This window comes from Ziziphus jujuba, chromosome 6 (assembly GCF_031755915.1).
Source record: "Ziziphus jujuba cultivar Dongzao chromosome 6, ASM3175591v1".
Lineage (NCBI taxonomy): Eukaryota > Viridiplantae > Streptophyta > Magnoliopsida > Rosales > Rhamnaceae > Ziziphus > Ziziphus jujuba.
Window position 1 is genome coordinate 1,725,187 of NC_083384.1, and position 13,924 is coordinate 1,739,110.

At 34.6% G+C, this 13,924-nt stretch overlaps 1 pseudogene; it reads left to right on the forward strand.

Moving 5' to 3' along the window:
- The first annotated feature begins 5,835 nt into the window (after positions 1-5,835).
- LOC132804290 (large ribosomal subunit protein uL2cz/uL2cy-like) lies at positions 5,836-13,628 on the forward strand (annotated as a pseudogene).
- Positions 13,629-13,924: the final 296 nt, after the last annotated feature.

A 13,924-nucleotide genomic window follows, 5' to 3' on the forward strand; every position in this document is an offset into this window, starting at 1 on the left:
ATGTTGGCCGAAATTTTCCTAATCCTTTTAGGGTTTTATTTTGTTCATCCAAAGCCTTTTTAAAGGCTTATTTTCAATAAGAAATAAACTTGAATTTTATACAGAAAATTATTTGAGAGATTGAATTCTCTTTGTTCTCTTTGAACACTTAAAACACCATTAGTGGTTGAGTGTTTTAGTTTTGACTTATCAATAGCACATCCATCACCTATTGTGGTGTCTTCATTATATACCAAGGTTTCTAATCACAGGTTGGTTAGGGTTCAAGGTGACCATTAAAACTTGAACATAATATAATACGGATTTAGGAGCAGGTCGTCCTAGGTTCGTATCAATTAGTGTATATACTCAATTAAGTATACTTAGTCTAATAGTATAATTATTATATGAATTATAAGATATCTTTTTAACAGGTTAAAAGATTAATATAACAATAAATAATAGGTACAAATCAAATATTAAATTGAGGTACCTATTCTATGACAATTCTTAACACCTTACCCCCTATTTTTATGCCTTTAGTGGGCTTAGTTTTTTTGGCAATTGCAATGGTTTCTTTATCTCTTCATGTCCAAAAAAACAAAATTTTTTAAATACGATGGGGCAAAATATTATCTAATCTTTTTTTTTTTCAAGACTTACGTGAATCATAGCACGTATATCTATTTATGAGAATATGGTATAACGTGTGGCTTCTTCCGAGCATAAGCTCATATGAATGTGTAAACATGATATATGAGTAACTGAATTAGAGCCATTTTCAAATGGATCGATATCAGGATGAATTTCTGAAATGTAAAGTCAATATATGTATGTGGATATCTATAATATCATATGAAAGGGATGTTCAAATTTTAGTTTAGATTTAAGCAATTCGATGAATTACTCCTAAAAGTTCACATCAAACAGTGCTAGTTGATGAGAGTTACTTTGGAAACAAAAAAATGAATGTAAATTTTTTTTGGTTATTCCTCAATTCCAATAAAATGCAACTAGATCTAGTATAGTATGAGTTGGCGATCAGACCATACATGGATAGAACTTATAGCAGGAGGGAAAAAACAAAAACTCAAGAATCCTCTTTTTTATATAGCACAACTTAACTGAAGTTCCATCAGAACGCTCATTCGAGCTAAATGCAAACAAACAAGGAACAATCATAAAACGAATTTGAAGGTTTTCCATGATAAGGGAAATGAAAACTATTAACCCCACAAGAGGTTTGTGAATAAGTGATTGTCTGATAATGAGCAAGGAATATCCATATTTTTGCTAAATAGGGTGTATTGAACTCATAACTCATTAGATACTTTTTATGAATGTCAACAAAGTATGGTAGTAAATTGCTCTGGGTTGTTCAATCATTTGATAACCAGAGTCATTCTTCGATAAGTGATCACTATGAGTCCGACTCAATAGAATTTGTTCAGTCCTTTTTTCTACCGTTAAGGTGGAGAACTGAACCAAGATTCTCTTTCTTTATCATCAATCGAATCACTGTTCACGACCCAGGATTCTATTTTATCATCAATCCAACCATCATTCATGTTTTATCTTTTTCTTATCAATGAATAGATCTCTTTACTTGTATAACTTAGATGTCTCGTATTTCTCAAAAAAGTGATTCGATTGATGGGATTTGGTATGATACTTATGAAATCGATGATATCGATGAGATTGATATTCAAATATTTCTTCCTTGATTTGACCCCATAAGCAGGACCACCACCCCATAGCATGTTGCCGCCAAAAGCAGAACCTCGTATTTCTTCTAGAGAATCTCCTAATAGTTCCAGAGCAACTAGAAAGAGATTATTTAACCAGAAAGAATTCAGTTCAGATGTAGGATGCCTATCCAGAAGTTTTCGTAACTTAATCATGTATGATGGAATCATCAAAGATTTGACCCGTTTGAACTCTGTTTGTAACTCATTATAGGGTCGAGAAATAAAGAAAAGGTGTGTCTGAATGAGATATCCAACAAAAAGAATAAGGAAAAGGATTGAATAGAGGAACTCCTGAACATTTGGCTATCTCATATGTGTCGATATCAATGGTGACTCATTATTTAGATGAATCATTTCTTCGGACAGAAGAAGATTATGTAAAAACTTATTTGAAATCTCACTTATCAAATTCCATTATGGAAGACACAGTTTTTTTGAAGAATTTGCCATGATATATCTAATCCATGCATAATATCATGAAAAATGGATACAAATTTTTTGCTGCTAGTTGGTAACAGTAATAGGTTTGAAAAAGTATCTAAAAATATCAAATTTAGATATTTGTATCCTTTTGAAGTAAGGAACCATGGCATGTATGTTTGGAATATATTCCATTTTAAGAGAGTTGAAAAGGCACTATCTCATTGAAAGGTTTTATACATCCACCCTTTCTCAAGGCATTTCTTTAGACAACAACCCATTTTTTTCTCCTTTTCGGATGGTAAATATTTCTCAAAAAATGGAGTTTGAATCACCATGTTTGAATTGAAATTGAGATATGATGCAAATTCTTCCCTTCTGAATCAGACAAATTCATATCTAAAAGAGGTTGATAATAAGTTATTTCAAATTTGACGATTTGTCCCTCTGTTAGAAGTGTTCCAGAATTGTCTGCGATCGAGTAAATAGCTCTACAAAGGAATGGATTAGATCGAATTGAAAAATGGAAAGATTTGTACAAGTTCTACTTTTTGTCACCATTTTATGGAAAATCGTTAGGTATGAATACGTTCGACACTTATAACTCGATTGGTGAAATAGCATCTCTCTAAAAAAAAAAACATATTTTTTTTTTACTGCCACGCAAAGAAAATATTTTATTGTAAATCAACAAGACATTAAGGAATTATCCATATGTAAAATCATAATTATTGATAAGGGCCTTTTCCATAAAAAAAGGGAACCCTTTGTTACAATAAAAGCAGAAGTGATGTGGATTATTCAAGAATCGAAGTCGATTTACTTTATAAAAATAAGATATCAATGAATTTTTGTGAAATGGTTCCACGGGATTCAGACAATTTTCTTCATCATGGGATATAATTGAAAAATAGGAATCTGTGTTATTAAAAGAACGATTTGAAGACCTATTAATTCTAACAACTGATTGCAAAGTTGATCATTCGTACCTTTCATAGAAAAGATTCTTCAATAAAAGGATTCATTTTCTTCATAAAAAATAGGAGGTAGAACCAATAAAGATTTCTTTTTTGATTCATCCCTGGAGTTAAATACCTCACTCAAGAATTGTTTTTTATACAATCTATAAGAATCAATATAAAAGGCAAATCCCTTATGATACACCAGATTCGGCTCGGTTATTGATAGAGTGAATAGATCTACCATTTCTTCAACTTCTTATTCAAAATCGTGGTGTAACATGTATCCCCCCTGTTCCGATCATGGAATAGATGAAATCAATCAAAAAATGGATTTTTGTTTAAGAATGAAATCTTATTAGAACTATCCAGTTCATCATTGGGAACCATATCACATCTTGGATATGATGAAATAGGATGAATTGAGACGGTATTTTGTAAATACATAATTATCTTGAAAATATATTAACTATTTCTTTATTTTTCGATTGCCTGGAAAGGACAAAAAAAATATCTTGTTCTTTCTTCAACAATTTCTTATCTCTAATGGACCTATCAATAGGATTCGAACCCAGATGAAGTTTTGATCATCTGTCGGAGAAAAAAGAACGAATGGATCATCTAGGATTCCCAAGAAATTCTTCGATTTCTTCTGGAAGCATATGATTATTCATTTGCTTCTCACGTTCCATGAATAGCCGAGACATTGAGGAATATCTAGAAAGGCATTTGGGGAATCTGTCTGATTCTATCTCTGTTCGTTTCGTTGAAGAAAGGAAGGATCCCAAATAATCGATCTTTCTTTTAGCTGTTGAATCTCTCTTTGATTGATCAATGTATGATATTCTGAATCCTCATTACTAATGGAATTGAAATGATCTCTGGATTGATCAGAAGATCCTTTCAATTGGCTAGAATCCGTTACTTGAACAATACTAGATCTTGTGGAATCATATTAAATATTGACCATACATTCTCTACCTTGCTAAAAAATAGATCCTTGTTTACCAACCACACATTATCTAACCAAATCTAATTCTCTCTCGATATGTTCCTCAAAAAATTTGATTTCTACGGATTCTTCCCCCAACTAAAGAAGAGATCTTGGTGGAATTGCCACATATGAAATTGATGACAATTTTGCAAAGAAATAGCCCACTTGTTTCTCGAGAGGAGATGGGAAACATCCTCAATATCATTTGATTGAATAGTTGACCCAGCTCCTTGTTGTTTGAAGAACTCTCCGCTTCAGTTGGTATTTTTTCATGAAAAGCAAACATGGGATAAGAAATCCAGTATTTCACTGAGATTTTGAATAGCTGTCCCGAAGTCAAGTTGATTATGTTTTGCCTCTTCGTCGGAGAAAGATGATCAAACAATTCCTAATAATGTTCCTTGCGGATCGGATCATCCATAGAATATACAAAAATAAACTCTAGATATTTGATATCTTTCTTTTTAAATTAGATCTCAATTACAGCGACGGTTTCATTAGATATCTTACAACTAGAATCCCTATTTTTTCTGATCCAATTCCTCCATAACTGCAAACCCCAGTTAGATTCATGCATGATACACCTTTTAGTTTTTGGGAGAACCCAAGTACTCTTTTCCGGATCCAGGAAATAGCTCTTAAAGATATTTTTTCCTTTTGGAAGATATAGGAGCGAAACAATCAACCTATTGATATTGGAAGACCCAAAAGATTCTTCCAACGCATCATTTATGGATCTAATGAAATTCATAGGTATAGGAAGAAGCCCTGTCAAATAGAGATTTTTTCTTTCGACCATGTTTCGATTGTTAATAGATATATAAGGACCACTACTACAATTAGTACTACACCTTTGATCGTGAAATATCGATAGCTTGTTGAACCCTTTAAATGTAAATTACGTGAAAGTAGGATACTCAAAATTTGAAAGTCCAAGAGTCTTATAAAGCATTCTTAATGGAAAAAAATGTGAATGAAAGATCCCACTGAATTGAATAGGGTCCATGAATCTAAGAAATAGTGAGAATTCTTGATCTCTCTTAATACCTCTCATAATTCAAAAATCCAGGATTTGAATTGATGTCCTTTCTTTGAGTCCTCCTAAATTGCATTGATTTATCCTAAAGATTTCATTTGAATTGGAATTTGGTTATTCACCATGTAAGAGGATCCCCGCTAAGCATCCATGACTAAATGGTTAAAGCGCCCAACTTATAATTGGCGAATTCGTTGGTTCAATTCCTACTGGATGCATGCCAATGGGACACTCCAATAAAATAGGTCTATTGGAATTGGCTTTGTATCAATGGAATCTCATCATCCATACATAACAAATTGGTGTGGTATATTCATATCATAACATATGAACAGTATATGAACAGTAAGAACTAGCATTTTTATTGAGAATATAACTCATAGGGAAGAAAATAGATTTATGGATGGAATCAAATATGCAGTATTTACAGACAAAAGCATTCAGTTATTGTTGAAAAATCAATATACTTCTAATGTCAAATGAGGATCAACTAGGACAGAAATAAAGCATTGGGTTGAACTCTTCTTTGGTCTCAAGGTAATAGCTATGAATAGTCATCGACTCCAAGGAAAGGGTAGAAGAATGGGACCTATTATGGGACATACAATGCATTACAGACATATGATCATGACATTTCAACTGGGTTATTCTATTCCACTTGTTAGAAAGAAAATAACTTAAATCAAAATACTTTATAGCATGGTGATACATTTATACAAAACTTCTACCCTGAGCACAGACAAAGGAGCCTTAGATAGTCAAGTGAAATCCAATCCATGAAATAATTTGATCTATGGGCAGCATCGTTGTGGTAAAGGTCGTAATGCCAAAGGAATCATTACCGCAGGGCATAGAAAGGGAGGTCATAAGTGTCTATATCGTAAAATCAATTTTTGACGGAATGAAAAAGACATATATGGTAGAATCGTAACTCTATAATACAATCCTAATTGAAATGCGTACATTTGTCTCATACACTATAGCGGATGGTGAGAAAAGATATATTTTACATCCCAGAGGGGCTATAATTGGAGATACCATTGTTTCTGGTACAGAAGTTTGTATAAAAATGGGAAATGCCCTACCTTTGAGTGCTATTTGAACTATTGATTTGCATAATTGGAAGTAACCAATTAGGTTTACGAAAAAACCTATAAATCGATCACTGATCTAATTTGAGTACCTCTACAAGATAGACCTCAATAGAAAACTGAACAGTAACGGCAGCAAGTGATTGAGTTCAGTAGTTCCTCATATAAAATTATTGACTCTAGAGATATAGTAATATGGAGAAGACAGAATTGTTTCAAGCACCGACAGAACCAGAAGCGCCCCTTGTTTCCAATAGAGAAGGATGGGTTATGCACATTTTATGGTCAGAGGCGAATTGAAAGCTAAACAGTGGTAATTCTAAGGATTCTCGAGGGAAAAATAGAGATGTTTCCTATGTTACCCGTAATATGTGGAAGTATCGATGTAATTTCATAAAGTCATTCGGTCTGAATGCTACATGAAGAACATAAGCCAGATGAAAGAATAGGAAGACCTAGGATGTAAAATACCATAACATGAGTGATTCGGCAGATTTTGATTCCTATATATCCACTCATATGATACTTCATTATATGATACATATAAGAATTATACGATATATATAAGATCCATCTATATAGATATCATCATCTACATCCAGAAAGCCGTATGCTTTGGAAGAAGCTTGTACAGTTTGGGAAGTGTTTGATTGATCAAAACGAAGAATCTACTTCAACCGATATGCCCTTAGGCACGGCCGTACATAACATAGAAATCATACTTGGAAAGGGTAGACAATTAGCTAGAGCAGTAGGTGCTATAGCGAAACTGATTCCCTGATGTGATTCCGCCCGAGCCCGCTCTACCGATAACCCGCTGGGGTGCTGACTCGACACGGATGAAGATTAGGCCAAACACAAGAGCTCAAATTAAGAGATTTAAGGGCAACCTGGGAGTATTTATACAGAGGGTAATCAATCTCAATAGATCTTGTCCATACTTGAAGATACAAAGCCTATTCGAAGCATCCAAGTGGTGGAAGCCGATACGGACCCGGGTGACGGTTTTGGTACATTTTTGGAGTCCGAGAAGCATGAAATGGTTCCAATGCTTTATGGGTTCAATACATATGCCTAAGAGGTCATGGAATCAAGTTAAAGCAGCCTCAAATGCAATCAAAAAGGGCTTGTACGGACAGCTTCAACAATTTGGCCGAATTTGCTGTATTGCTTGCTGGCTTTACTGTATTTTACTGTATTAGCCTTTTCTTATTTTTTCCAAGCATGGGCAACGTGTGGGCCTTCGTATTCAGCTTATTTGGCATCCTACAAAGCATCTAGAAGCTGATTTGAAGCTCAAATAGGTCAAAGAATTGGTCAAAGTCAATGTAGTCAAAAAACTAGTATTTTAGTTTCCTAATTTTATTCTACTTTTTGTTTTAGGAAACTACCATTATTTTTAGTTTCTATTTATTTATTTTCTGGACAAATAAGATTAGGAAAGTTATTATTTTATTATTTTCATTGTAAATTAATTAATTCCTAATTCAAAATAAAGGAATTAATTAATCCAAATTAGATTAGGAAAAAGGAAAGTTTCGGCCAAGGTAGAATTCTTCATTGAGTGGCCGGTTTTTCCTAGGGTTTTTAGGGTTTATTTTGTTTCTTTCAAAGCATATTTAAAGGCTTATTTTTCATTAATAATAAAAACTTTAAAACTTTGATTTGATGAAGAAAATACTTGTGAGATTAATTATCTCTTTGTTCTTTGAGAACACCTAAAACATCATTAGAGAATTGATTGTTTTAGCTTGACTTATCAATAGGTTTTCCATCCCCTATTGTGGCATCTACATTATACCAAGGTTTCTAACCACAGGTTGGTTAGGGGTTGAGGTCCATTCCATTAGAACTTGAACTTAATTAAAGATCCGGGCTAATATAATACGGGTTTAGGAGCAGGTCGTCCTAGGTTCATATCATTTGGTATCAGAGCTAAATTTTGTTCAGGTTTGATCTATCTTTATTTGTTTTACTTGTTTTATTTGTTTTTGCATTATTCTGCAATTTTAGCATTAGGTTAAGGTTGCATCCATCCTATACACGTTCAGCATCTTAAAAAAAAAAAAAAAAAAAAAATTCATTCCTAGTTGAATTAGGATTTCCTAGTTTTATCGTATTTTTGTTTCCTAGTTTGTTGGTTGTCTTTTATCCTTGTTCTTGTTAATTTGGTTTTTGTTGATTTTTCTTTGCTGTTTTAGTCTTAGAAATTTGCATTCATATATTAAAAAAAAAAAAAAAAGAAGAAGTTTGCGGCATCATTTAAAAAAAAAAAAAAAAACTGCACATTGTGTTTATTTGGAGGTCACGGTTTGGTGTTTGTTTTGGAGTTGGAATTGCAGTTTTGGTAATTATTCTTGCTACTGCAGTTGTTTGAGTTCTGTGAGTGAAAAAAAAAAAAAAGAAAAAAAAAGAAAAAAAAAAGAAAGAAGAGGTAAAGTCGAATAAAAAAAAAAAAAAAATTTCAGTTTGTTGGAGTTTGATTTGTTTGCTGGAAATTTGTTGGAGCTGCTGGTTTTTGATTATTTATTCAATATTTGAGTTTCTGGGAAATTATTCTTGCTGCTGGATATTTGGATTTTGGGTGATTAAATTTTTTGGATTAAAATTAGTTAAAGGAATTGATACAAAACTTGAATTACAAGAACAACAACCAACACTTTTCTATATTTTTGTTCTCTTTGATTCTTGATCGTATTTGAATTTCTTTTCCTGGAATTTTATTCTTGAACTTATAATCTACTACCATCTGGTGCAGTTTTCAAAAATTCCAACGTTTTCCCATTATTTTGTGATTTCTTGTCTAGAAAGCCGAAAAATTAGGATTTGTTGGATTCTTTCGGTATTGCCTACTTTTTGCTACTGTCTTGTTGATAAGTTTAGTTAAAACATACTAGTGATCTAATTGCTGTTTTGTGCGTGTTTTAATTAGAACTTTGAGATAATTCATTGAGTGGAAAAAGGCAAGAGTGTGTGAGCTTAAAAGAGGGTAAAAGCCGAAACTAGTGTGCAAACACGAGTGTCGAGACCTTGTTTGAGTGAAACACGTGAGGGAGTGTATATTGTGAGGATTTATTTTATTTTTGCAGTATTTTACTAACATGGCAGATTCTAGAATAAGAAGAGGAGATCCACCCTTGAGGATCAATGAGGAAGAGTCCGTAGCATTTCATGGCGATGACCGAGCTACCGGAAGTGGAGATCAAGTGGACTTGAGAACTATTTTGGAATCAATACAGCGGATGAGTGCTCAATTTGAGCATGTAAACCAAAGAGTGGGAAGATTAGAAGCCTCGCAAGGAAGGCCGAATACAAGAAATAGGCAAGAATTCCATGGAGGACGAGGCCGAGGACGAGGAGGTTGCGAGAGGCCGAGAGAGGAATTTGATGGGGAGCCATTGGACGGTGACTTTGAGGAAGGTATGGACGAAACCTTTGCTGTCCAAGATAGAGCTGGCCGTGGGAGATATAGGAGGGAGGATACAGATGAAGATTTGGGAAATATCAAGGTTAATATCCCACCTTTTATGGGTAAAAGTGATCCTGAAGCTTATTTGGAGTGGGAAGAGAAAATGGAGATGATTTTTTACTGCCACAACTATTCGGAAGGTAAGAAGGTGAAGATGGCAGCAATGGAGTTTGGCCATTATGCACTCCAATGGTGGATAAATGAGCAAAGCACCCGAAGGAGGGTTGGTGAAGACTTAATTACAACATGGCGACAAATGAAAGGAGTCATGAGGAAGCGGTTTGTGCCATCCCATTACCAAAGGTTGCTGCATCAAAGGTTTCAATCTTTGTCTCAAGGAAGTAGGTCCGTGGAGGATTATTACAAAGAGATGGAGATGTTAATGATGAGGTTAAACATGAGGGAGGATAGAGAGGCAACAATGGCAAGATTTCTTGGAGGGTTAAACCGTGACATTGCCAACCAACTTGAACTACAACAATACTTGGAATTGGAGGAGATGTTGCATGTAGCCATTAAACTTGAGAACCAATTCAAGAGGAGGAGTGTTAGTACACGGTTTGGAGGAGTTTCTAGCAGTGGAAGGACAAGTTCAAGTGGCTGGAAAAACAATTCCACTTATGAAAACAAGTTGAGGCCGAAATTAGGAGAAGAATCTACCAACCGGCCAAGAAGGGAGGTTAAGACCGAATCTGTCCAAGCACTTAGAGGTGAGGTAAAATCTGATCCTAAACCTCAAAAATCTAGAGAAATAATTTGTTTTAAGTGCCAAGGAAGAGGACACATATCCAGCCAATGCCCAAATAGAAGAATCATGGTATTAAAGGGTGATGGTGAGCTGGAATCCGCAAGTGAAGAAAGTGGAGCTGAAACCGAGCAAGAGGAGGGTTGTAATGAAGATGAAACCGAGCCTGTAGATACATCTAATGCCGAGTTGAGCTTGGTTTCAAGGAGAGTACTTGCTGTCTACAAAGATGAAGAGCAGATACAAAGAGAAAACATCTTCCACACTCGCTGCGAAATACAAGGTAAAATTTGTAGCATGATTATAGATAGTGGGAGTTGTACTAATGTGATAAGTAATCTTGTAGTTGATAAATTAGGCTTGAAAACAATTAAACATCCAGAACCTTATAGATTACAATGGCTTAATGATAGTGGTGAGATGAAAGTAAACAAACAAGCCAAAGTAAAATTTAATATAGGTAGATATGAGGATGTAGTTATATGTGATATTGTGCCTATGATTGCCGGACATATACTATTAGGTAGACCATGGCAATTTGATAAAGATGCTACTCATTTTGGTCGAGAAAATGGTATTGTTTTCAGGTTTAAAGGGAAGAAGATCAAGCTGGAACCATTATCTCCTAAAGAGGTTTACAAGGACCAATTACAAATGCAACAAAGGAGAGAAGCCGAAAAGCTCAAGGAAAAAGCAAGCATGGCACCAACGGCTTCACCATCCATTCAAGAAGGTAAGATAGAGGTTGCTGACCAAGGTAAGGTTTCTAAGGTTCATATTGAGTGGAAAGACCAAGAGAAAGCCTAGAGAGAGGTGAGAAAAGAGAGCAAACCCGAGAGCATAAAAAAACTGGAAATTTCCGCCAATGAGAGCCAAACCGAGGAAAGAAAGGTCAAGTAGCAACTTTTATTTGAGTTTAGGGGATATTAATAAGGTTATTGAGTGTAAGAAACCTTTGTGGTCATCATTTATAAAGAAAATTATTTTAATGATCAAACTAACATTGAAGAACTTCAATTGCCAAGTTCAATGATTTCTCTTTTGAAGGAATTTTGAGATGTCTTATCAAATGAAATTCCAAGTGGACTACCATCCATTCAAGAGGAAAAATGTGAGCTTGCTGTCCAAGGTAAGTCTTCTAAAACCCAGCTTGAGTGGACAAATTATATTAAACCCAAAAGTGAGAAATTTGGTGCAAAAGCCGAGAGTGATGTAAAACCCATTGAATCCGTGAGTGTGAAAGAAAAAGAAAGGAAAAATATAAATTTTTATCTTAGCTTTGGTGATGTTAATAAAGTAATTATGAATAAGAAATCATTGCTGACCATGAATTTTAAAGATAATTATTTAAAGATGTCTTTATTACATAGAACTTTATCTGCATTGTTGAGAGCTTTAAAAAGTGTAATTTTTACCATAATGAGCATGTATTTCTAGATTTTTTTGTAATAGTGTTTGACCCAGGAGAATTGGTTTGGTTGCACTTACGAAAGGAAAGGTTTCCTAATCAAAGAAAGTTAAAGCTCATGCCGCCTATGGATGGACCTTTTCAAGTTTTGGAGCCCAATAACAAGAATGCCTACAAGCTTGATTTACTAGGTGAGTATAACATGAGTGCTGCATTTAATGTTGCTGATTTAACTCCTTTTGCTGCAGGTGACGATCTTGATTTGAGGACAAATCCTTTTCAAGAGGAGGGGAATGATGTGATTCCGCCAGAGCCCGCTCTACCGATAACCCACTGGGGTGCTGACTCGACACGGATGAAGACTAGGCCAAACACAAGAGCTCAAATTAAGAGATTTAAGGGCAACCTGGGAGTATTTATACAGAGGGTAATCAATCTCAATAGACCTTGTCCATACTTGAAGATACAAAGCCTATTCGAAGCATCCAAGTGGTGGAAGCCGATACGGACCCGGGTGACGGTTTTGGTACATTTTTGGAGTCCGAGAAGCATGAAATGGTTCCAATGCTTTATGGGTTCAATACATATGCCTAAGAGGTCATGGAATCAAGTTAAATCAGCATCAAATGCAATCAAAAAGGGCTTGTACGGACAGCTTCAACAATTTGGCCGAATTTGCTGTATTGCTTGCTGGCTTTACTGTATTTTACTGTATTAGCCTTTTCTTATTTTTTCCAAGCATGGGCAACGTGTGGGCCTTCGTATTCAGCTTATTTGGCATCCTACAAAGCATCTAGAAGCTGATTTGAAGCTCAAATAGGTCAAAGAATTGGTCAAAGTCAATGTAGTCAAAAAACTAGTATTTTAGTTTCCTAATTTTATTCTACTTTTTGTTTTAGGAAACTACCATTATTTTTAGTTTCTATTTATTTATTTTCTGGACAAATAAGATTAGGAAAGTTATTATTTTATTATTTTCATTGTAAATTAATTAATTCCTAATTCAAAATAAAGGAATTAATTAATCCAAATTAGATTAGGAAAAAGGAAAGTTTCGGCCAAGGTAGAATTCTTCATTGAGTGGCCGGTTTTTCCTAGGGTTTTTAGGGTTTATTTTGTTTCTTTCAAAGCCTATTTAAAGGCTTATTTTTCATTAATAATAAAAACTTTAAAACTTTGATTTGATGAAGAAAATACTTGTAAGATTAATTATCTCTTTGTTCTTTGAGAACACCTAAAACATCATTAGAGAATTGGTTGTTTTAGCTTGACTTATCAATAGGTTTTCCATCCCCCATTGTGGCGTCTACATTATACCAAGGTTTCTAACCACAGGTTGGTTAGGGGTTGAGGTCCATTCCATTAGAACTTGAACTTAATTAAAGATCCGGGCTAATATAATACGGGTTTAGGAGCAGGTCGTCTTAGGTTCATATCATTCCCAATGACGGGAAATCGGCCACATTCAAATTACCTTATGGGGAGGTCCGTTTAATACCCAAAAACTACTCAGCAATAGTCGGACAAGTGGGGAATGTTGGGGTGAACCAGAAAAGTTTGGGTAGAGCCGAATCAAAATGTTGGCCAAGTAAGCATCCTGTAGTAAGAGGAGTAGTTATGAATCCCGTAGACCATCCCCATGGGGGTGGTGAAGGGAAGGCCCCAATTGGTAGAAAAAAACCCGCAAACCCTTGGGGTTATCCTACACTTGGAATAAGAAGAAGTAGAAAAAGGAATAAATATAGTGATAATTTGATTCTTCATCATCGTAGTAAATAGAATTTGTTTCTTCATCTTTACAAACAAAACTAATAATAATAATAAGAGCAATTAATTGTGACACGTTCACTAAAAAAAAATCCTTTTGTAGTGAATCATTTATTAAGGAAAATAAATATGCTTAACAAAAAGCAGAAAAAGAAATAATAGTCACTTGGTCCTGAGCGTCTACCATTATACCAATAATGATTGGGCATACTATTGCTATCCCTAATGGAAAGGAGCATTTGCCAATTTATATAATAGATCGTATGGTAGGACATAAATTGGGAGAATTTTCACCTACTTTAAGTTTC